Source organism: Pleurodeles waltl, chromosome 12, assembly GCF_031143425.1.
Source record: "Pleurodeles waltl isolate 20211129_DDA chromosome 12, aPleWal1.hap1.20221129, whole genome shotgun sequence".
NCBI classification, from domain to species: domain Eukaryota; kingdom Metazoa; phylum Chordata; class Amphibia; order Caudata; family Salamandridae; genus Pleurodeles; species Pleurodeles waltl.
This window is the reverse complement of record NC_090451.1, coordinates 554,332,873-554,355,403: the sequence shown is the minus strand read 5'-3', so window position 1 is coordinate 554,355,403 and position 22,531 is coordinate 554,332,873. Positions and strand designations below refer to the sequence as shown.

Sequence of the window (22,531 nt, the reverse complement as noted above, 5' to 3'; positions counted from 1 at the left end):
AGGCATTTAGGTATTGTACATATGTGCGTCACATTGCTATCCTCTCCTTATAACAAACATGCACAATTTGTGCCACACATATATGTAGGCCACACTTATGACCATCTATGACGTCAGCCAACTGTAAACATACTGTGAAGGGTGTAGTGGATGATGTTCCGCTGCAGTATGATGTCACACATGTGAACATACACCATCAACACCATACTGTCTTCAATTAGCCAATCTCTGATGTGTTCCAAATGTAAAATAACCAAAAAAGAAGCATAAATGCCCCAAACCAGTTAATGCACTGTAATTTTGATGTCCCTAGCGGTGTGAGTCATTTTTGTTTACCAAAACTGTATTTGCGTAATTTTTTTTTGCCGCACAGGAGTGAAATTTAGCCCGCATCCAGATATTTGTACAGTCCATGTATCATTATGTGGATGCGGGTTAATATTCACATCTGAGCGTCAAACAAAATGACGCAAATACAGTTTTGTGCAACAAAAAATTACGCATAATGCGAAAAAGGCGGGACTTTTCATACAGGAAGTGATGTAATAGGATATCCTGTTTACAGATCATGTACAGTGGGTGTACTTTCACTTTCACTTTGCAGTCTATGATCCTTCTAGACTGTGTGGCTGTGTAGAGAGTGTTGTCCAGAGATTTTGTGCTGTATTTGTCCTGTGTGCTATCTGTAAAGTCCTTTTGTGAAATAAATATTGTTTGTGTATACTGCAGTACTGTGTTTTGTCTACATTTGTCCATTTACCTTGTGTATTTCTTGTTTGTGGGAGTCTGTTGTGGGTAGTGTTAGTTTGGGGATAGTTGGGCTCTTTTAGTGTTTAGGTTTACTTTTTTTTCTGTCTTTTTACCCCTACTTTCACCCATTTCCCCTTTCTATTTCTTTTACCCCTATTCCTTATCTTCAACTATAAGTATGTCTGGCAGGCCACGTCTTGGCAGGATGGGGGAAGAGGAGTTGGGGGGCTTCATCTGGCTGGTGACACATTTCTTGCCGCTCATGATCCAGGCGATCTCATACAGGGGTACTCGACAGAGGCGTGCAGAATCCGGTGGGGAAAGGTGCTGCATCACCTGCAGCGTGTGTATGCCAGCCAGAGGAGTGATCACCACCTGAAGCACCGGTGAGCTGACCTCATCAACTGAGAGCAGGATCTCTTGGACCAACTGGGAATCATGATTGGTGGCACTGTTGGTGAGTACGACAATTGTTAATGTGCACGATTAAATTCTCTGTAGTGACATCAGGGGATTAGTGCAATGTCTGCCAGCTAACTTGATGACTGTGTGTAATGCTGGGGAAATATAAGGGGATCATTGATGCACTATGGCAAGGATCACAATTGCTAACTGTCAGGTAGCACGTGTTCAGCAAACTTACAGGTAACTTTACCATGAAGGAAATTGGTGCGGCCTTTTTGTCAGCACAGCTAACAAAATAGGAGCCAATCATGTCTATATAGGGTATTATTGACAGAGAAGTACAGATGTACCAACATTTAGGCCAACTATGTTGACGCAATTGCTAGACGGACTTTAGAATCACTACATGATGCTGAAAATGAGTGCTGCCTTCACGTCAATTGATAATAGCAAAGTGGCTCAAACATTGGTCTCATGTTAGCCTGGTGAGTGTGGAAGGAAAGCGTTCACAGAAGTACTATGAATGTGTGGGATTATTTGGTTTCTTGATCTTTTTGGATACATGTCAGTTCAGGATTTTAAAACATCATGAAAAGGTGTAAGGTGCCCTCAGCTAACATCTTAAGATGTTTGTTGGAATTAGTTGAGCCACAATCCAAATATGGATGACAGTCCAAGTGTATGCACATGGCTTCACATCTCCATGGTTGGTGCAAATCACCATAGCTGGGCCACATCAATTGACTATACTGTAACAACAGGATGGCTTACAGGAGTCCCTTCCCCTCCCTCTGTACATTGGGCCTATGTGCAATAAATGTGTCATGGCCACAAGGCATGTTTGACTGGTAATGCAGTCCTCAAGTAACCAGGTGTTGGATGTTTCTCTTGGATGCACATGATGAGACGATTACACTCCATATTTTTTAGTGCTCACCAATTATGGGGCAAGTTTGAAACCACATGATAGTTAGGGCCAATGTATGTGTGCAGATATGTGTGTAACTGTCACAGGAGACCCATGCTATGTACAAGTTGGCCATGAAATATCAGATGCAGTACCATCATGTCTGAATGGCTGCCATGTCCTTATTCAGCCTACACATTGTAAATGATTATGAAATTGTTGCACTGTGCACAGATTTTGAGCACATTTCTTCCTTCCATACCTTACAGGTGGACCGGCACCTTACACTGTGGGAGAGGTGGCGACATTTGAGGACCCTGACCACTCCAGTAAGTGTTGATATGTCTGTTATGTGTTGTGTTTGCTGGTTATGGACTTGTGTGAGTTGGACGCATAGCAAGGTGTGATGCGTTGGGCACGTTTTTCACTTGTTCCATGAGTGGGAATGCAGTTCTCACATGTTTTGAGTTTGCCAATGCGTATCCAATGGTGTCAGGACATCCCTGTAGGCCCCACTGTGAGTACAGGGGATAGTCATGTGTCTGACACTTGTATCACCAAGAGTCGCAATGGAAGTCAGCCCCTATTTAGTCAGCCTGTCAGACCCACATTCTCTAAGATTGGTGGAGCTAATAGCTTCCCAATAGGCATCTGCTTCACTATTTACCTACGTAGGTTTGAAACAATAGGTAGAACCTCCTAGCAGCATGTACTTCCACATGTAGTGCATCAAGTCTGTGGAACCTGAGTGTAATGGCCGAGGTGTGCATGCAATTTATGATCATGGGTGTGATCATGGGTGTTCTAGCAACTCTGTGTCTGATGTAAGTCAGGCCTCACTGGAAGTATATGTTGTGTACTAAGTTCTGCATTTCCTGACATGTCTGACCCTATGAGTGCTCTAGGGTTTGCTGACTCCAAATTGTAGATAGACCTTACCTGTGGTGTGTCTGTAGAGACAAACATGTGTGGAGTTGCCTATACACTCCTCGGTGTACATGTTGTTGGCAAATTATAGTTGTGTATCCACCGCCCCCCCTCAAACACGGCCAGGGGTTTGTGAATGGGGTACCTAGTATTGATGCTACCAGTATGTTACACATACCTGTGAATAAGTGACGGTTTGGTTGCATACTAGTATACACACTCAGGTTGGGCACTTGGTACCATACTGGAAAGTCCAGTTACAACTTGTAGACCATGTGGCTTTAGTTTTGCTTTCTGTAAACTGACATTTGTAGCCCAGCTCTTGGTGGAGGATATGCAGCATGATTCTTAGATGTTAACTGTCAGAACTCAGATTGCAAGTCAAAGCCAGTTGTTACCCATCCTGTGGGTTATGGATGTGCTTTGTGTGATGTCACCTTTGTTGTCTGGCCTGCCATATACTTCCTCAGGGACATTCAATGCTCTGTATCGTGATATGAGCTGTTAGAAGTACAGTAGATGTAATGTCTGATTAACTTGCTGTGCCGTTTCACACAATGCAGTTACTAATGTAGCATATCTGCATTTGTCTTCACAGCAGCTAACATGACTCCAGACCAGGTCTGTGAATTTCAGCGTCGGGCCATGCGATACCAGCACATCCTGCTGGTGGAGTCGGGGTTCCGGAGGATGGCCCGGCGATATCGCCATGAACGTGCCTCCGGGGCATGGCGAGCCTTCCCACAGGGTGGGCCTACTTTGTCCACCACAGCCACCACAGAAACAACCACCAATCAGAGCCAGGTGGCCCCACCCACAGCTGCCACTGTTGATCCAACATCTGCTGGACTTCCTGGCCCCAGCATTGCCACCGGTGCAGGACAGCCCAAACAGACCTCCTCCACCGGTACCCAGACTGCCACTGCTCCAGCTGTTGACCCTGCAGCCTTCAATAGACTTGAACATAAGATGGACAAAGTGCTGCGCAAGCTGAGCCACCTGAGCCGGGACGTGCAGCACATTAAACGGCGGGTCAAGGATATAAAGCGGACCCTCCGGAAAGCCAACCTCTAGACAGTTGATTTGATGGACATGATACACTCCCCTCCCTCCTCTTTCCTTGTTCTTATAGTTAGTGGGCTTAGGGGGCTTAGTGTTAGGTTAGTATAGGCTGTTAGTTTAGTGTTAGTGTTAGTGGGTGGGGGGTCCTGCTTGTTTCCTTTTTGAATTATTACATGTGTGGGTGGGGGGCTATGTTGGGGTTCTTGTGTGTAAAAAAAAAAGAAAAAACATTTAAAATATATATTTGTTTAGGATAGTATAGTATGTGTTTAGGTTAGTATGTGTTGTCCTCAATGTGTCCCGTCTCATAAGGGGGGTGGGGGGTAGATGTTTAGAACGTTTCGTTACATGTGATTAGTAAGTGTAGCTTAGGTTAGTTAGGGACAGTTGTGGGTAATGAGTAGTCAGTGTAGATTAGGGTAGGTAAGATTTTTCCTTCAGTTTCCTCATCTATGGTTAGCTTTTAATAAATATTTGGTTACCCCTTAATAGTATGTGTTGAATGGTACTTGATCGTGGGTTTGGATTCAGTGTACATCAATTTTGTACTATAACAACTGTGTCCTATGCTACAAACAAATCCCAACTGAGCTGTACGATTGGCAGCTAGCCCAGAGCTACCTTGCAAAGTGTCTACCCTTTGTTGCAACCACCAATCACAGTTAATATGGTTCCCAATGTGTTTCTGTTGATAAGTGTGTTTTGAAAGTCACTAACAGTGCTTCCAGACTTGATATTGGGGAAACAGTTTTAGGTCTGACTGCAGTGTGATGGTCATGCACACCCTTATAAGATTAGTTCTCATTTCCATTCTTGTATTCTTGTCTTCATGACCCTCATACATAATTTGTGACACAGTTCAGCATGATTACCTATTTGTATGTTAACTCAGACACCTTCATTTGTGCAGTTTTTTTTTGTATTTACTTAGATTAGTGTGGCATGTGTATTGTGTTATTTTTGCATGTTGACAACATTTAGCGGGCACTATTTCATGACTTAGTTATCCCCTGAGGAAGCATTCTTCTGTCCAACACAGCATGGTGGTTTATAGTTTCTCACTTCATCAGAATATTCCCTCAGGATGGGCAGAGTATGATGCAATCATGGTCACTGTGTAGATTTCTCTAACTACATAATATCTGGACAGTTGTATTGACAAGCTACGTAATTTGACAGTAGGCACATTTCAGTTATCTACTGCACAGTTGATATGTCACATTAACCAGAGACAGATTTGTTGTGTAAGTGCTATTTATTGAAAAGTGCTGTAGTGCTATATGTACATTGTCCATGATTGTGAGTCCGTTATAGTGATATCTTCCATTGTGATCCAACACAAGGGTTTACCAAAATGCTTTTGTCATGCTGGGGTTGCTGTTTCAGACAGTGCAGAGAGACAGACTTAGCCAATGAGTAGGAGAGAGAAAATCACTGGGCTGGGTGACAAGATATACAGTGGTTATCAGAACAGTGCTTGAGTACAGTTGTTGTAAGACTGCCATGTTTCAAAACGCAGGACTTTGGTAATAGTTGGCCATGTGGCAGGGACTAGTGCTTCCGGGGTACTTTTCCTTGTGAATGTGATCTGTTCCATGTCTTCTTCTTCTGATGTGTGTGTTGCCTGCTTTGTCCTTGTTGCTGTTGGTTGTGAAGGGGCAACACACACCTCAGTGTTAGAAGACGTGGAGTCAGACATCCTGGTCGCTGCTCCCTGTGAAGGTCTTAAGGGCAGTACTGCTGCAAGGAGGGCCTGCTGGTTCTTGAGAATAGCAGCCACATCACGATGGTAGGCAGCCAGGTCGGCCCTGAGGGGTTCAATGTTGCATTCGTGCACGCGTTGACAGGATTGCTGTTGTAGGTGTTGGGTCAACTGTATTACAGCTGTGCTGATTTCCTTCTGGGTTTTCTGCAGTTCCTGCAAGATAGATGTTAGGGCTTGCATAGCTGCTGCCTGATCTGCAAATGACATCATGCACGAACGCACCCCCTCAAGGCTGGCTGCCATATTTTGCATCCCCACCCGCATCCTTTGCCAGCTCCCGCTGTACTCCAACTACAGTTCTCTCAAAGCTGGTGCCAGTGTTGTCTGAGTCCTCAGCTGTATTGGAGCTGGCAGGTCTTATAATTGGGGTGGTGGGTGGTTCCTCTGCGATGGCTGCTTGTTCTGTGCTCCTCCTTGTGACAGAAGGTGGGGTCTGGAGGGTTTCAAGGACCTTTTGGATAGTCTCCTGTTGAATTCTTATCGGCTCGTCATCCATGTCATCAGGGAAATCTGGGACAGGCATATCGGCAGGAGATCCATCTTCCTCTGCAATGAAACAGGGTACAATTAGTGTGTCTGTGTTGTGGCAATTTTGATGTGACATGCCTGCCTTTTGATGAATTCACTTTGTGATCTTGTTTTGTGTTAATATCTGCAGTCCTTCAGATGGGCATTGTTTCAGGCCTATGGCCCACCTGTGTGTCACATGTATGTTATTGAGTTATTAGACTTGTCAGCCTCATCGCCTCTAGGTGTTGATTTTAGCCAAATAGAGAATTGCCACCTTCTTTCCCTTTTCGACCCTCCGTGTACATCCATTCTCATGGTGAGACCTTTCACTGGCTGTGGGTGTTCTGATGGCCCTGGCAGCACACTTAACAATCTGGACCTGCCCCAATCCCTGATCGTTCACATCGACTTAAATGTAATTGACATGTGGCATATCCTATGCATGGCAATGTTATGATCCGATATGGATGTTGACATTGTTAATGGGTCCTGCTGATGTTGGGTAATGTGTGTTACATTGGATTGCCCTGATAGTCGTATCAGTGTCCTATTTCCTCCTCTGACTGTGCAGGTGTATTTCAGTGACCAGTTACATGTGTCCCCTCCTCTATGCTGTTGTGTGAGCAGTATGACATTTGGGATGTTGCCTTGTTACCCAGGACCAGGATGGACCCTGACATATGCAGTATGGGTGTGTCCTTAGTGCTGTGTCGCTCCTATTGTTGTTTACTTTGGCTGATGTTTGTGACAACTATGGGCATTGACATTTGAGTGTACTGGGGCCTTTGTCTTGTTTCTTGGGATTGTTGCAGATGTCATCCTAACCCCTCTAATTTAGGTGTGTATGATCCATGGGGAGGTTACTGCCATTGGCTACTTGAGCTGCACACAGATCAGAGGTGGTAGTGGCAACTGTTGTCGCAGTTACATTGCAGTTGTCGGTTTGGCTAGAGGATTGCTAATAGGGCCCTAGTTAATGTAGGAGGTATGTTGGCTGACGAGTGCCAGGATGTAAGTTTGACGTAGTGGCCTTCCCTCCTGTCGTGGCTTTCCCTTTGCTCCATCGTTGGCATGAGAGCATGCCCCCATGGGACTGTTGTTGGTGTAGTGTAATGGTGTGCCCCAGCTTCTGTCTGTGCAGGCCATGCCCCAATGCCATGCCCCTTTACCCATGCCACTCCATGTATATGTTGACTTCCATGCATTTTGTGGTCAGTACCCCCCCCGCTTGCAGTTAACATTTGTGCATTTTAATTCCCCATGCAACTTACCCTGCATGTGCATTGTCTCCTGGTAGTCTGCGCTGTCCTGTCCTTGAATCCCTGTGACGATCTCCTCAGGGATGACGGCTGCGACCATCTCCTCCATGTGATCCAGGGCCTCCTGATGTGCTGGACTCCCCCCTCCAGTCTGCAGTGCTGCCTTCCTGTTCCTTGCCATCTTTTCCTTGGTCCTGCGTTTGCAGTCATGCCAGCGTTTCTTGCACTCAATGACTGTTCTGCGTACTTCAGCCACACTGTTAATCTTGTCGACAATTTGTTGCCATATTGCCTCTCTCCTACTGATTGGCAACTTTGATGTGACAAACAGTTGGTGCTGGTGTTCCGTCACCTCTTTAACCAGAATTTCCTGCTTCTCTGCACTAAAGCAACACTTTCTTTTCTTCTTAAAAGTGTCCTGGTTCTTGTGTGGGTCCTCCTGGCTGGTTCCTGGTCTGCTGTCATCTTCCTGGGGTCTGTAGTGCCGTCTGGGATCCATTTTGGCTCTCCTCTGGTGAAATGGCTGTGTTCACTGTGCTTTTTGACGCTATTGCGTGAAAAAAATGGCGCATATCCGATTTGCGGTGTCGTAAATAGACCCACAGTCATTTCCGCCGCGTTAATGTCGTTTTCCTTTACGACTTGACGCCGCGGTGTGCGTCAAAAATAATGACTCCCACCTGTTGTTTGCGCCGCCGTGCGTCAAAGTATAAATATGACGCCCGCACGGCGCACCATAATGGCGTTAGCCGGCGGTAATATTTTTGACGCAAAAGTGCGCCGGTGCAGTTTTGTGTCAAAAAGTATAAATATGGGCCCATGTTTCTTCTATGGCCTAATTGTTCTATTGCTATCTTGATGTGTACATGCCCTTTTACTGTGTAGTTCTCGGGGGCACATCATATATTTAATTGCTTTAATTTTCCCTTTATTTGCTTTACTGTATAGTTCTCCGTAGCACATCAGATGTTAATTTGTTTAAATATTCATTCATTCCTTTTCTACCATGCGGAGGGTTGCATGCACCTCCCCTTCCTCTAACTTTGTCACACAAGTACACTTAATTGGATGGGTTGCTTACTCTTACCCATCTAATTGTTTCACCTTTACAGCATCCATTTTAGGACATCCTCATTCCTCACTCCTCATCCCTACTTCTCATCCATCATCCCTACTTCTCATCCATCATCCCTACTTGTCTTCCATCATCCCTACTTCTCATTCATCATATATTATCCCTACTTCTCATCCATCATCCCTACTTCTGATCCCTGCGTCTCATCCCTGCTTCTTACCCATCATCCCTACTTCTCATCCATCATCCCTGCTTCTCTTCCATCATCCCTATTTCTCTTCCATCATCCCTACTTCTCATCCATCATATATCATCCCTACTTCTCGTCCATCACTCCTACTTCTCATCCATTATCCCTGCTTCTCTTCCATCATCCCTACTTCTCATCCATCATCCCTGCTTCTCATCCATCATCCCTACTCCTCATCCCTCATCCCTGTTTCTCATCCATCATACATCATCCCTACTTCTCACTTCTCATCCATCATCCCTACTTCTCATCCATCATACCTACCTCTCATCCATCATACATCACCCCTACTTCTCATCCATCATCCCTGCTTCTCATCCATCATCCCTACTTCTCCTCCATCATCCCTACTCCTCATCCCTGTTTCTCATCCCTACTTCTCTTCCATCATCCCTACTTCTCATCCCTCATCCCTGCTTCTCATCCATCATCCCTACTCCTCATCCCTCATCCCTGCTTCTCATCCATCATACATCATCCCTACTTCTCACTTCTTATACATCATCCCTACTTCTCATCCATCATACCTACTTCTCATCCATCATACATCATCCCTACTTCTCATCCATCATCCCTACTTCTCATCCATCATCCCTGCTTCTCTTCCATCATCCCTACTCCTCATCCCTGCTTCTCATCCCTACTTCTCTTCCATCATCCCTACTTCTCATCCCTCATCCCTGCTTCTCATCCCTACTTCTCATCCATCATTCCTACTTCTCATGCCTCAGCCATCATCCCTGCTCCTCATCCCTACTCCTCATTCCTCATCCCTCAGTCATACCAACACATTTTCAGTTTTGTGAAACACACCTTCACACTGATTGGTTAGGAACAGCCAATCAGAGTTATGAGAGAGAGCTGCATTCTTACAGCTCTGCTGGTTTGGGAAATACAAGGAGCCCACAGCTAGGACCATAAATCAGCTCTTGGAGAAAGGGTTATACAGTTCATCTACAGTTCATCCAAAATCTTTCTGGTTTCAGAAAAGAAAAAAAACAGCTCTCAGAGATAAAAGCAGCCTCAGATGTAAACATGTTATTTGTTACAAATAAAAATCAGGCTCAGATTTAAACATTTTATTTGTTACATATAAACATGAAACCAGAAAAGGTTTGGATGAACAGGATTGCACTGTCACCAGAGTTGATTTTAAACATTTTGTTTCTACATATGAAACTGAAACCAGAAAGGTTTTTGGTTGAACTGTAGATGACCTATATAACCCTTTCACCAAGAGCTGATTTATGGCCCAGGCTGTGCACTCCTTGTATTTCCCAAACCAGCAGAGCTTTCTGCAGAGGCCTGTGTAAACAGAAAAACATTGAGTTAAATAAAATGAAATATTGCACAGCCTTGAATTCACTGGAAACAAACACACAGTTGCATTTCCTCTCCTCTCTCTTCACCCACCATGTGCAATGAGGAGGCTGTTTTTCATTGCAATAGAATGCAGCTCTTTCTCATAACTCTGATTGGCTGTTCCCAACCAATCAGTGTGAAGGTGTGTTTCACAAAACTGAAATTGTGTTGGTATGACTGAGGGATGAGGAATGAGGAGTAGGGATGATGGATGAGGAGTAGGGATGATGGCTGAGGCATGAGAAGTAGGAATGATGGAAGATGGATGAGAAGTAGGGATGATGGAAGAGAAGTAGGGATGAGAAGCAGGGATTAGGAGTAGGGATAATGGATGAGAAGCAGGGATGATGGATGAGAAGTAGGGATGATGTATGATGGATGAGAAGTAGGGATGATGGATGAGAAGTGAGAAGTAGGGATGATGTAGGATGGATGAGAAGCAGGGATGATGGATAAGAAGTAGGGATGATATATGATGGATGAGAATTAGGGATGATGGATGAGAAGTAGGGATGATGGATGAGAAGCAGGGATGAGACGCAAGGATGAGAAGTAAGGATGATGGAAGAGAAGTAGGGATGATGGATGAGAAGTAGGGATGATGGAAGAGAAGCAGGGATGATGGAGGAGAAGTAGGGATGATGGATGAGAAGCAGGGATGAGAAGCAGGGATGATGGAAGAGAAGTAGGGATGATGGATGAGAAGTAGGGATGATGGAAGAGAAGAAGGGATGATGGATGAGAAGTAGGGATTATGGATGAGAAGCAGGGATGATATATATATGTGATTGTAACCATATGGCACAATTTTGCCACATACATTAGCTTGAGTCACTATGATTTAGACGCAATGTTGTCTTTTGGATTGCAATGAGCATGGTTACACTGGCTAACCTGAGGATCTTCATTTATTAATTTATGTTGTTCTATTTGTTTTGTGGCTCCCACTTTGTATTTCTACAAAATAAACATAAGTGATTGGATATTGGAGAAAAACTAGAGGTCTGACTGTATTCCTCTTTATAATTTAGTGTCTGTGAGAAAGTAGCCTCTTTCTAGCATAGTCACCCCCATTTTTAGTCTGTTTGTGAGTGTTTGTCAGTATGTCTGTACTGTCTCACTGGGATCCTGCAAGCCAGGCCCTAGTGCTCATAGTTAAAACCCCATTTGTCAGTTTGTTTTGCCTGTCTCACTGGGATCCTGCTAGCCAGGAGCCCAGTGCACATAGTTTGTGGCCTAATATTTGTGTTGTCAGTAGTGCTTAACTGTCTTACTGAAGTTCTGCTAACCAGAACATCAGTGCTTATGCTCTCTCTGCTTCCAAATTAGTCACTATAGTTTAGTGAGTTCATTTTCCAATTGGCACACTAGACCCCCCATTATAAGTCCCTAGTATATGGTACCTAGGTACCCAGGGCATTGGGATTCCAGGAGATCCTTATGGGCTGCAGCATTTCTTTTGCCACCCATAAGGAGCTCAGACAACCCTTTCTTCAGGACTGCCACTGCAGCCTGTGTGAAACAGTGCACACACTATTTCACAGCCATTTTCACTGCACTTAAGTAACTTATAAGTCCCCTCTATGTCTAACCTTCATTTACTAAAGGTTAGGTGCAAAGTTACTAAGTGTGAGGGCACCCTTGCACTAGCAAAGGTGCCCCACATTGTTCAGGGCTAATTCCCCGGACTTTGTGAGTGTGGGGATACCATTACACGTCCAGCCAGCAACTGCAACAGTTTCCAGGTTGTGCACGCTCTGAGGACTGCCTGTCTTCACTCTGCACCAGAAGGACCAAAGGATTCTCCCGTGGAGGGATGGAGTCACCTCCCTGCTTCAGCAGGCACCTCTGTGCAGCGACGACCGGTACTCTGGGTTCGCTCTCCTGATGACAAGTCTGGATCCTGGAACACAGGTGGTGGACTAAACTGACCCTGACTGTCCAAAGGTCCAGCTGTTCAAATTTGGTGGAGGGGAGAGCTTGCCTCTCTGTGCCAGACAGTACCCCTGTGTACCAAGTGTTTTGCAGCTCCTAGGGCTTCTGTGCGCGTCTCCAAAATATCCTTCGTGTACAACATAGCCCAGGTCCCCAGCACTCTATCCTATGATGCTCAGCTCCATGAGTTGTTCCCCGGCAGCGTCGGATCCCTTTGTGTAGTGCTGAAAAGGCCGCCATTTGCAACTCCTTTGTCCCTGTGGTGTGGGACTCCTGTGCATGCTGCCTGGTCTTCTGAGGGCTCTCTGAGTTGCTGAGAGCCCCCTCTGTCTCCCACTTCTGAGTAGAGTCGACCTGGTCCTTCCTGGGCCTGGGCAGCACCATTTTTCACGAAATGCAACTTTTGCATTTACCAAGGCTTGTTGGTGGAATCCCGCAAGGCAAACCAGACTGCATTCATCCACCCGGTGTGGGACATCTTCTGCACCAACCAGAAACCCGTATCTGTCTTCTTTGGTGCAATACTGACTTTGTCTTCTCACTGGTGGTTCCTCTTTTGCACCTTTATACGAATTAGCAGGGGCTCCTGTTCTCCCTTGACTCTTCAGTGCTTCTTGGACTTGGTCCCCTTCTTCCACACGTCTTCAGGTCCAGAAATCCATCATTGGTGTCTTGCAGTCTCTTCTGGTTCTTGCATTATCTTCTATCACGGCTTCTAGTGTGTTTTAGGAAACTTGCTGTACTTTTTTCCTGCTTTCCTGGGCTCTAGGGTGGTTTATTTTACTTATCTTTGGTGTTTTCTTACAGTCCTAGCCCCTATACACACTACACTTGCCTAGGTGGAAAACCAACAGTCACATTCCACTATTTTAGAATATGGTTTGTGTTGCCCCTAGGCCCATTGCAAACTATTGTGATTTTCACTGTTTGCACTATTTTATGACTGTTTACTTACCTGATTATGGTTACCAGTGTATATTTTGTGTATAATACTTATCTCATAAGGGAGTATAGGCTCTAAGATATTTTTGGCATTGTGTCACTAAAATAAAGTACCTTTATTTTTGGTAACGCCGAGTATTGTCTTTTATTGTGTATAAGAACTGTGTACCTACAGTGGTATTGCAGGAGCTTTGCATGTCTCCTAGTTCAGCCAAAGCTGCTCTGCTACAGCTACCCTTAGACAGCCTAAGCTACTAGAACACTGACTACATTTCACTAATAAGGGATACCCGGACCTGGTATAAGGTGTAAGTACCTTAGGTACCCACTACAAACCATGCCAGCCTCCTACAATATTCTTCAGGCAAAGTGTAGGTTATAGATAATAGAAGACAGAGTGGAGATATTCTGCTAGTAATACATGCTTTAATTGCAGACGCACTGGCACTAACACAGTCTTTCTTCGCTAATAGTTTGATGCCTAGTGGATGCTCTGATCCACCTCTCGTGAAGGCCTTTCAATTGCCACTTAAAAACAAAGTCGTCAAGCACCTGCTTCAGTGGCACAATTATGATGTTAGTCAAACCCTGAACTACATTTTTCTAAAGACAGCAACACCATTGAAGCTCATCATTCAGTAGGGGACCAACAGAATTGTCTAGTTTCCATATGTTAATACAGCAACACAAGTGAAGAACTTTTACCTCATGAAGACCTCCAGAGAACTATTAGTTGTGGGAATCTTTTGGAAAACATCAGCACAGTCTTAAGATGGCTCAATCCTTTCAAAAAGGTGTGAAGAAATGTTCCCAAGGCAGAAGTACTTTCGCAATGTTGCTTTTCCCTTTTCACTTTCCCTCTGTCACTCTTTTTAGAGAAGTAGGCATCATTTTCTGTGCTAAAGTTTGATGAAAGATAACAACAAGGTGGTATCATGTGTTGCTCTGTACTGAGGTTGATCTTGGGTGTGGCAGACATCTTACTTTTTTCCTAGATTCTCTGAGACTGTCTAAGCATGTGAAAGAATGCCTGGGCAGTTAAATCAATTGCATGCTCGACTACACTGCTGATGTGCCACACACCAGAGATTTTTTACCTGAAGTAGCATTTCCCATGGCAACTTCCATGGGTAAGCTATGTACCTGACTTACATACACCATCATGCAACTGCCTAGAGATACTGTTGACACATAAGGCCTAGGGCAGTCTGTTTAAACAATAGATCCTTGGCTAAGCCTTACAATCCAATCTCTAAATGTTATGGTGGCTAGATGTTTGACTTATAAATCTCAACGGGATCATGGTTAAAAGAAACTCCTTCCACAACTTCTTTCTTATAATACAGCTCAACTACAAGATTGTGGATGTCAAAAGGCTAAGTAAATATGGTACTGATGAAGCAATGATTCACCTCAACAGTTTATCTGTGAAATCCATTCCATTCAGTGGAATTATTATTGCAGAGTTTTGGGGTTTTACTGTTTTTCCCAACTGCGTTCCAACTTTCTAGGCTATATTGACTTACTGCCTTCTCGTACTGCCTCCATTTATGATTTGGAATTTGTCAGTTCTATCAACAGGCTATGGGGGCCTCTGCATTGTTTTTCATTAAGAATTTTAATATTTGGGTGGATGCACCATCTTCTCCTGCAACTAATAATCTTCTACCATCATGTGCCACCTTGGACCTTAATCAACTACCGAACAATCCAGAGTGCCATGCCAACCTCACACTGCCTGTGGCATAGGTTAGTCACCCCTCTAGCAGACCTTACACGGCTAAGGCAGGGTGCACTATACCACAGGTGAGGGCATATGTGCATGAGCACTATGCCCCTACAGTGTCTATGCAAAACCTTAGACATTGTAAGTGCAGGTTAGCCATAAGAGTATATGGTCTGGGAGTCTGTCAAACACGAACTCCACAGCACCACAATGGCTACACTGAAAACTGGGAAGTTTGGTATCAAACTTCTCAGCACAATAAATGCACACTGATGCCAGTGTGCACTTTGTTGTAAAAATACACCCAGAGGGCATCTTAGAGATTCCCCCTGAAAACATACCCGACTTCCAGTGTGGGCTGACTAGTTTTTGCCAGCCTGCCACACACCAGACATGTTGCTGGCCACATGGGGAGAGTGCCTTTGTCACTCTGTGGCCAGGAACAAAGCCTGTACTGGGTGGAGGTGCTTCTCACCTCCCCCTGCAGGAACTGTAACACCTGACGGTGAGCCTCAAAGGCTCACCCCCTTTGTTACAGCGCCACAGGGCATCTCAGCTATTGGAGATGCCCGCGCCTCCGGCCACTGCCCCCACTTTTGGCGTCAAGGCTGGAGGAGATAATGAGAAAAACAAGGAGGAGTCACCCCCTAGTCTGGACAGCCCCTAAGGTGTCCTGAGCTGAGGTGACTCTTACTTTTAGAAATCCTCCATCTTGTAGAAGGAGGATTCCCCCAATAGGATTAGGGATGTGCCCCCCTCCCCACAGGGAGGAGGCACAAAGAGGGTGTAGCCACCCTCAGGGCCAGTAGCCATTGGCTACTGCCCTCCCAGACCTAAACACACCCCTAAATTGAGTATGTAGGGGCTCCCAGAACCTAAGAAGATAGATTCCTGCAACCTAAAGAAGAAGGGCTGCTGACCTGAAGCCCTGCAGTGAAGACGGAGATGACAACTGATTTGTCCCCAGCCCCACCGGCCTGTCTCCCTACTTCGACGAAAACTGCAACAGCGATGCATCCAACAGGGACCAGCAACCTCTGAAGCATCAGAGGACTGCCCTGCATCCAAAGGACCAAGAAGCTCCTGAGAACAGCGGCCCTGTTCAACAAACTGCAACTTTCTGCAACTTTAAAGACTTCACGTTTCCCGCCTGAAGCGTGAGACTTTCCCCTCTGCACCCGACGCCCCCGGCTCGACCTGCGGAAAACTAATGCTACAGGGAGGACTCCCCGACGACTGCGAGCCCGTGAGTAGCCAGAGTTGACCCCCCCTGAGCCCCCAAAGCGACGCCTGCAGAGGAAATCCAGAAGCTCCCCCTGACCGCAGCCCCCAGGACCTGAAGGAACCGAACTCCAGTGCAGGAGTGACTCCCAGGCGACCCTCTGCCTAGCCCAGGTGGTGGCTACCCCGAGGAGCCCCCCTGTGCCTGCCTGCATCGTTAAAGAGACCCCCGGGTCTCCCCATTGATTCCTATTAGAAACCCGACGCCTGTTTAAACTCTGCACCTGGCCGCCCCTGTGCCGCTGAGGGTGTACTTTCTGTGCCAGCTTGTGTCCCCCCCGGAGCCCTACAAAACCCCCCTGGTCTGCCCTCCGAAGACGCGGGTACTTATCTGCTGGCAGACTGGAACCGGGGCACCCCTATTTCCATTGAAGCCTATGTGTTTTGGGCACCACTTTGACCTCTGCACCTGTCTGGCCCTGAGCTGCTGGTGTGGTAACTTTGGGGTTGCCTTGAACCCCCAAACCCTGTAAGTGTTTTACTTACCGGTGAACTTAACATTTACTTACCTCTCCAGGAACTGTTGATTTTTGCACTGTGTCCACTTTTGAAATAGCTTATTGCCATTTTTTCAAAACTGTACATGCTATTGTGATTATTCAAAGTTCCTAGAATACCTGAGTGAAATACCTTTCATTTAAAGTATTGTTTGTAAATCTTGAACCTGTGGTTCTTAAAATAAACTAAGAAAATATATTTTTCTATATAAAAACCTATTGGCCTGGAATTTGTCTTTGAGTGTGTGTTCCTCATTTATTGCCTGTGTGTGTACAACAAATGCTTAACACTACCGTCTGATAAGCCTACTGCTCGACCACACTACCACAAAATAGAGCATTAGAATTATCTCTTTTTGCCACTATCTTACCTCTAAGGGGAACCCCTGGACTCTGTGCACACTATTCCTTACTTTGAAATAGTATATACAGAGCCAACTTCCTACATTTGCCAGGGTGGTAATGGCCGCTGGGCTGGGGACTTCAGTCTCCAGCCAGGCGGCCGTCACAATCCCACCCTTGGGATTATGACCCCGCCTACCGCCATGGTGTTTGTGGCAATTGTACCGCCACGAAAACCAGGGCGGTAGGCACTATCAGTGCCAGGGAATTCCTTCCCGACACTGATAGGGGTCTCCCCACCCCCCTCTCCCTCCGCACATTTACACACCCACAAACGTCTACCCACATCCACCCACGCATGCACACATACATACACACAAACCGCAACACACACCAACATACATTGTCGCACACACACATTCAAAACACACAACATACACGTACACTCACATTCAGTCATTCACGCACACTCACACCTGCATAGAAAAACAGACACACACATCCCCCCCACCCCCACACACAACACCCCCACACATGCACACACCACCCCTCCCTCCTGTCAGAGAAACTGACTTACCTGTTTGCAGGGGGTCCTCTGGCAGGAGACGGGATGCGGTGCTGCTGCCAACAGCAGCGTCCGCCAGCAAAACACTGCCAGGCCCTGTCATGGCTCATGATACGGTCAGCAGTGTTTTGCTGGTGTGGCGCTGCTGCTCTCAGCAGCACTACCTTACCGCCGTCTGCCGCCATGACCGTCGACGGTATTCCGACAGCCTTCTGGTGAAATTCCGTCTAGGGTCATACCGCCAAAATTGTAATGAGGGCCATAATGTCCTTATTTGCAGATAACATTATTTTACTTAAAGGGCCCAAAAATAATGTTCTCCCTTGTTGGACCTGGCCCTCTCTGCAGGGTTACCCCCAAATATTATGCTTTTCACCTCCTATTTTTTTGCTGAATTCATTTTTGTTGGCCATCTGACTTAGTGAACTTTATCACTGCTATCCAGTGCTAAAGTTATTGTGCTCTCTCCTTAAAGCATGGTTTATTTGGCTTAAACCCAACTGAGATATTTTATTTAATTGCAAGTCCCTTGCAGAGCGCTATACCATATGCCTGGGGACTGTAAATTAAATGCTACCAGGGGAACTGCAGCACTTGTTGTGCAACCCACTTAAGTAGCACTTCAAAACATGTCCCAGGCCTGCTATTGCAGCCTGAATGCAGTTTTAAACTGCCATGTCGACTTGGCACTTGAACCACCTCGCCAAGCCGTAACCTCCCCCCCCCATCCTTTTATAACATTTAGGTCATCCTTAAGAAGGGCCCTAAGTAGCCCATAGGGCAAGGAGCTTAATTAAAAGGTTGATATGTACTTTTGAGTTTCAGATGTCCTGGTAGCAAAAATACTCCCAAATTTATTTTTCACTACTGTGAGACCTACTCCTCTCGTAGGATAACATTGGGTATTCTTTATTACATTTAATAAGCTGTAATTCCTTATTGAGAGGAGGTATTTATTACCCATCATATTTAGTACCCATAGAATTGGTATGATAAACCCTCTTTAATGGTGAAGTTGGATTTTACACTACAATTTTTAAAAAATGCCACTTTTAGGAAGATAATGAACATCAAAAAATACCCCCTACATCATAAATGTAAAATATTTATGGAGGCTGCATAACTATAACGCACCTCTCACCATCATTATTTCATAAGGAAGTGCTTTTACTGTAACTTTTTTAAGAAGCTATATCTTCGCTCTATTGTAGTCCTAATACTCCCGTACTGATCTAAACATGACTCAAAACACACACTGAGACAGCTTTATTGTCGTGGATTTTTTTATGATGTGATGTGGAGGCGGCATGAAGGCCCACGCGTCACGCCTCTAGACCACTCTGCGAACGACGCCCCAGCTTCTCCGGAAGCACCGACCAGACTGAGGACACAGCCGAGTGGATGCAAGGTGAGGAGCAAAAGGAATGGGAAGCAGGGGGGGGGGGACTCCGATCCTCACCCGTAGAAAAAGCAGAAGGATGTTGGAAGCGGCGAGGGGCTGCTCTGTGTGTGTCTCTCCGTCTGCCCGTGTCCCCCTCCCCTCCCCCTCCCCGAACACAATGTTACGCAATGCAAGGAGCATCAATATTCTTTCAAGCAATATCTTTAAATGCATTTGTATGTACTGTAATATTAGATTAAGCATTCCTGTGTTTGTTTGAGTAACTTTCCTTCCCACAGTGGAAGGGAAAATTGTATTATTATTGAATAACATAATAATTACCTTAAAAACACAGGTTATATGGACATTATAGTTAGATGCTATTTTCCACAGTGAAAGGAAATTGTTGATTATCATGAATCCCTGTGTGTAAAGTATTATTTGTACTTGTTCATAATAACTATATAATATATAATAAGATGTGCAATTACATATAATATATGACATTTATATGTGACAAATTAATATGATGCATATAATAATTCATAATGATATAATAACGTAATGATTAAGAAAAATAAAATGTATGTAAAAGACCCAAATAATCCTAAGGCGTCAGACTGGATCTGGAAAAATTTCCACAATAGCAACTCTGTGCGTTTGAGGACGTCATGCAACTCCGTAGTTATGATGTTGGCTCAGTCAATATAGTCCCTCCCCGGATGCGCTGAAATCAGCTTCTTTTCTGTGCAGCTACGTGAATCTGGAGAAGGAGTTCCTCTGGCCATTTTTTTCACAGCATTTTTTCGTGACATTGGAACAGTGTATATGCCTACTGGCTTAAAGTCCTGTGTGCTATGTGCTCAGCAGATGTCGTCACGGACCCCCACTCTGCATGTGGTGCCTTGGCACCTACCACAATGCTGATGACTGGAATACCTGTCGACAACTGAAGCCTAAGCCATTATGAGAGCGGTGGATTAAGCTCCTGGTAAAACTTATTCTGTCCTGTGGTGTATGAATGTGATGGGTCCTTGTCTGGTGGCAGTAAATTTTTGTGAGTGCAGTAATTTGTTGGATTTCTGTGTGGGAAAGTCCAGGGATCTGCAGGCAGCCACAATGTTCCTACCACCTAGCGTTCCTCTAAGGCTCCAAAGAAGAACGTTTCCTCAACTGTTTGGGTGTGCAAGTGACCATGACAGGGGAAGGCCCAAAATGTAACGATGGGAGATCAAAATTACCTATCACAAAACCAGCTGGTTTTGTAAGATGTTCACCTGTGTCTTTGGTCCTGGGCTCTGTCGCCATATAGGGGAAGCTACCAAACCTGGAAATTCCTGAAAAATAGACACCCGGGTAGTCCACGGAGATGTGGCGTCTGTGGATCCCACAAACTTAGCTTACCCACAATACCCAGCAAAGGTGAAACGTTCATTAAAAAACTATTTTTCCTTCCTTTTCCTTTATGTAAACTACAAGAATGTGCAGGGATCTATAAAAACCCTACCACCCTTTCTTTCTCCACTTGCCCTGATAAAAAAAACAACCCCTCTTGTTTTCCTGTGTCTAGTCTCTGCATTACGAATGGCTCATTCCAGGTTCAACAGCAGCTCTCATGCAAGGACTACCATTGACCCTTGTGTGATCTATTCCTGTCATGGGCACTAAGCCCAGGCACACGTATGGGATAACGCTTTTATCGGTGCATCTTAGGGAACGCTAGGCGGTAAGATGTTTACCGATCCATGCATATTTCTGTAGTTTAATTCACAGTAATTGCAAGGAATAAGTGCTTTTATTCAGTGTTATAACTTTGCATGGTATTCTGTGTTGAAATATTTTGTGGAAACCATGCAAGCCACACCTTCGTGCACTCCCCTGGGTGTCTATTTTTTAGAACTGACTGGGTTTTGTGGGTGTCCATAAATGGTTCCAGATCCCAGGCTTAATTAGTACACTCACCTCAGTTGTCCTTATCGCTACAGTACCTTTTGTGGCCTTACCTGTGGCAGGCACTTGGCCTACCGACACAAGCGAGGTACCATTGACTTTGGGACATTTTGGGTAGAAATAAGTTTGTGGCTGCCTTCACATTTCAGAACTTTGCATCACTGAAATGTGATAAAAATATGCTTTTGCAGACAAATTTTGAGGTTTGCAAAGGATTCTTCACTTCAATATATTCCATTCCACTATATTCCTCTCTCTTCTCCACTCTAACCTGCACTATGCTCCTGCCAAGAGACAGTCCATTTGCATCACTTGACGCTTGTTGTTGGTTGTGTATTGGCTTGTGTGTGTGTTCCTTTCTTACACTTCACCTTTTAGTCTGCAAATCTTTATTCTCCTGCTGCTTCTGCATTGACTTAATAGTGTTGTATTCATGTTCTGACGTTTAGTCCTTTTGAAGTCAAGTGTAGCAGTGTGCAAGTCCTGCTTTTCTGACGTGTTGTCATCTATTTGGGCTTTTAGCCATGCCCATCACTATTGCTCGTTCATTTTATCATCAATGGTAAACGCTTTACGATTGTCCCTCCTTGTGGCGGGTTCGTTACCGCCTTGGACATTGACCTTGTATTACTTTTCATTTCCAATTTATATGGCAAGAAAAGTACGGTTAGGAGTTCACAATGCTAATAGCTCTAACTCGAGAAAATGTGAGACCAATTGCATGGAAATGTGTAGGAAGTTGGCTCTGAATATACTATTTCAAAGTAAGGGATAGTGTGCACAGAGTACAAGGGTTCCCCTTACATGTTGATAGTGGAAATAATAGATAATACTAGTGCTCTATTTGTGGTAGTGTGGTCGAGCAGTTGGCTTATCAGAGGGTAGTGTTAAGCATTTGTTGTACAAACACAGGCAATAAATGAGAACACACACTCAAAGACAACTCCAGGCCAATAGGTTTTTATATAGAAAAATATTATTTACTTAATTTATTTTAGAACCACAAGATTCAGAATTCAAGTAAATACATAAATTGTAAGGTACTTGGCGTAGGTAAATATGGAACTGTGAAGTAAAGCAGTAATGTACACAGTTTTGGCAAAAATGGCAAATAGCTATTTTAAAAGTGGACACTGCAAAAATCAACACTTCCTGGGGGAGGTAAGTAAAGTTAGTTTAGCAGGTAAGTAAAGCACTTACAAGTTCAGTCTCCGGGGCATAGCCAGCCCACCATTGGGGGTTCAAGTCAACCCCAAACACCCAGCACCAGCAACACAGGGCCGGTCAGGTACAGAGGTCAAAGTAAGGCCCAAATAACATAGGCGCCCATGGAGACTAGGGGTGCTCCGGTTCCAGTCTGCTAGCAGGTAAGTACCTGCTTCCTCGGGGAGCAGATCAGGGGGGTTTTGTAGAGCATTGCGGGGGGTCACAAACAGGCACACAAAATACACCCTTAGCGGCACAGGGGCGGCCCGGTGCAGTGTGCAAAGTAGGTGTTGGGTTTTGCGATGAAAGCAATGGATGGACCTGGGGGTCACTCTGGCGATGCAGGCAGGGCACAGGTGGGGCTTCTCGGGCCAGCCACTAACTGGGCAAAGATGAGGGCCGCATGCTGGTCACTCCTGCATGGGTAGTTGGTT

General features: G+C 45.1%; 1 long non-coding RNA gene across 1 annotated transcript in view; it reads right to left on the bottom strand.

The window, feature by feature from the left end:
- Positions 1 to 22,531, bottom strand: part of LOC138268197 (uncharacterized) — a 369,403-nt gene that overhangs the window by 205,030 nt on the left and 141,842 nt on the right. The window lies entirely within an intron of this gene.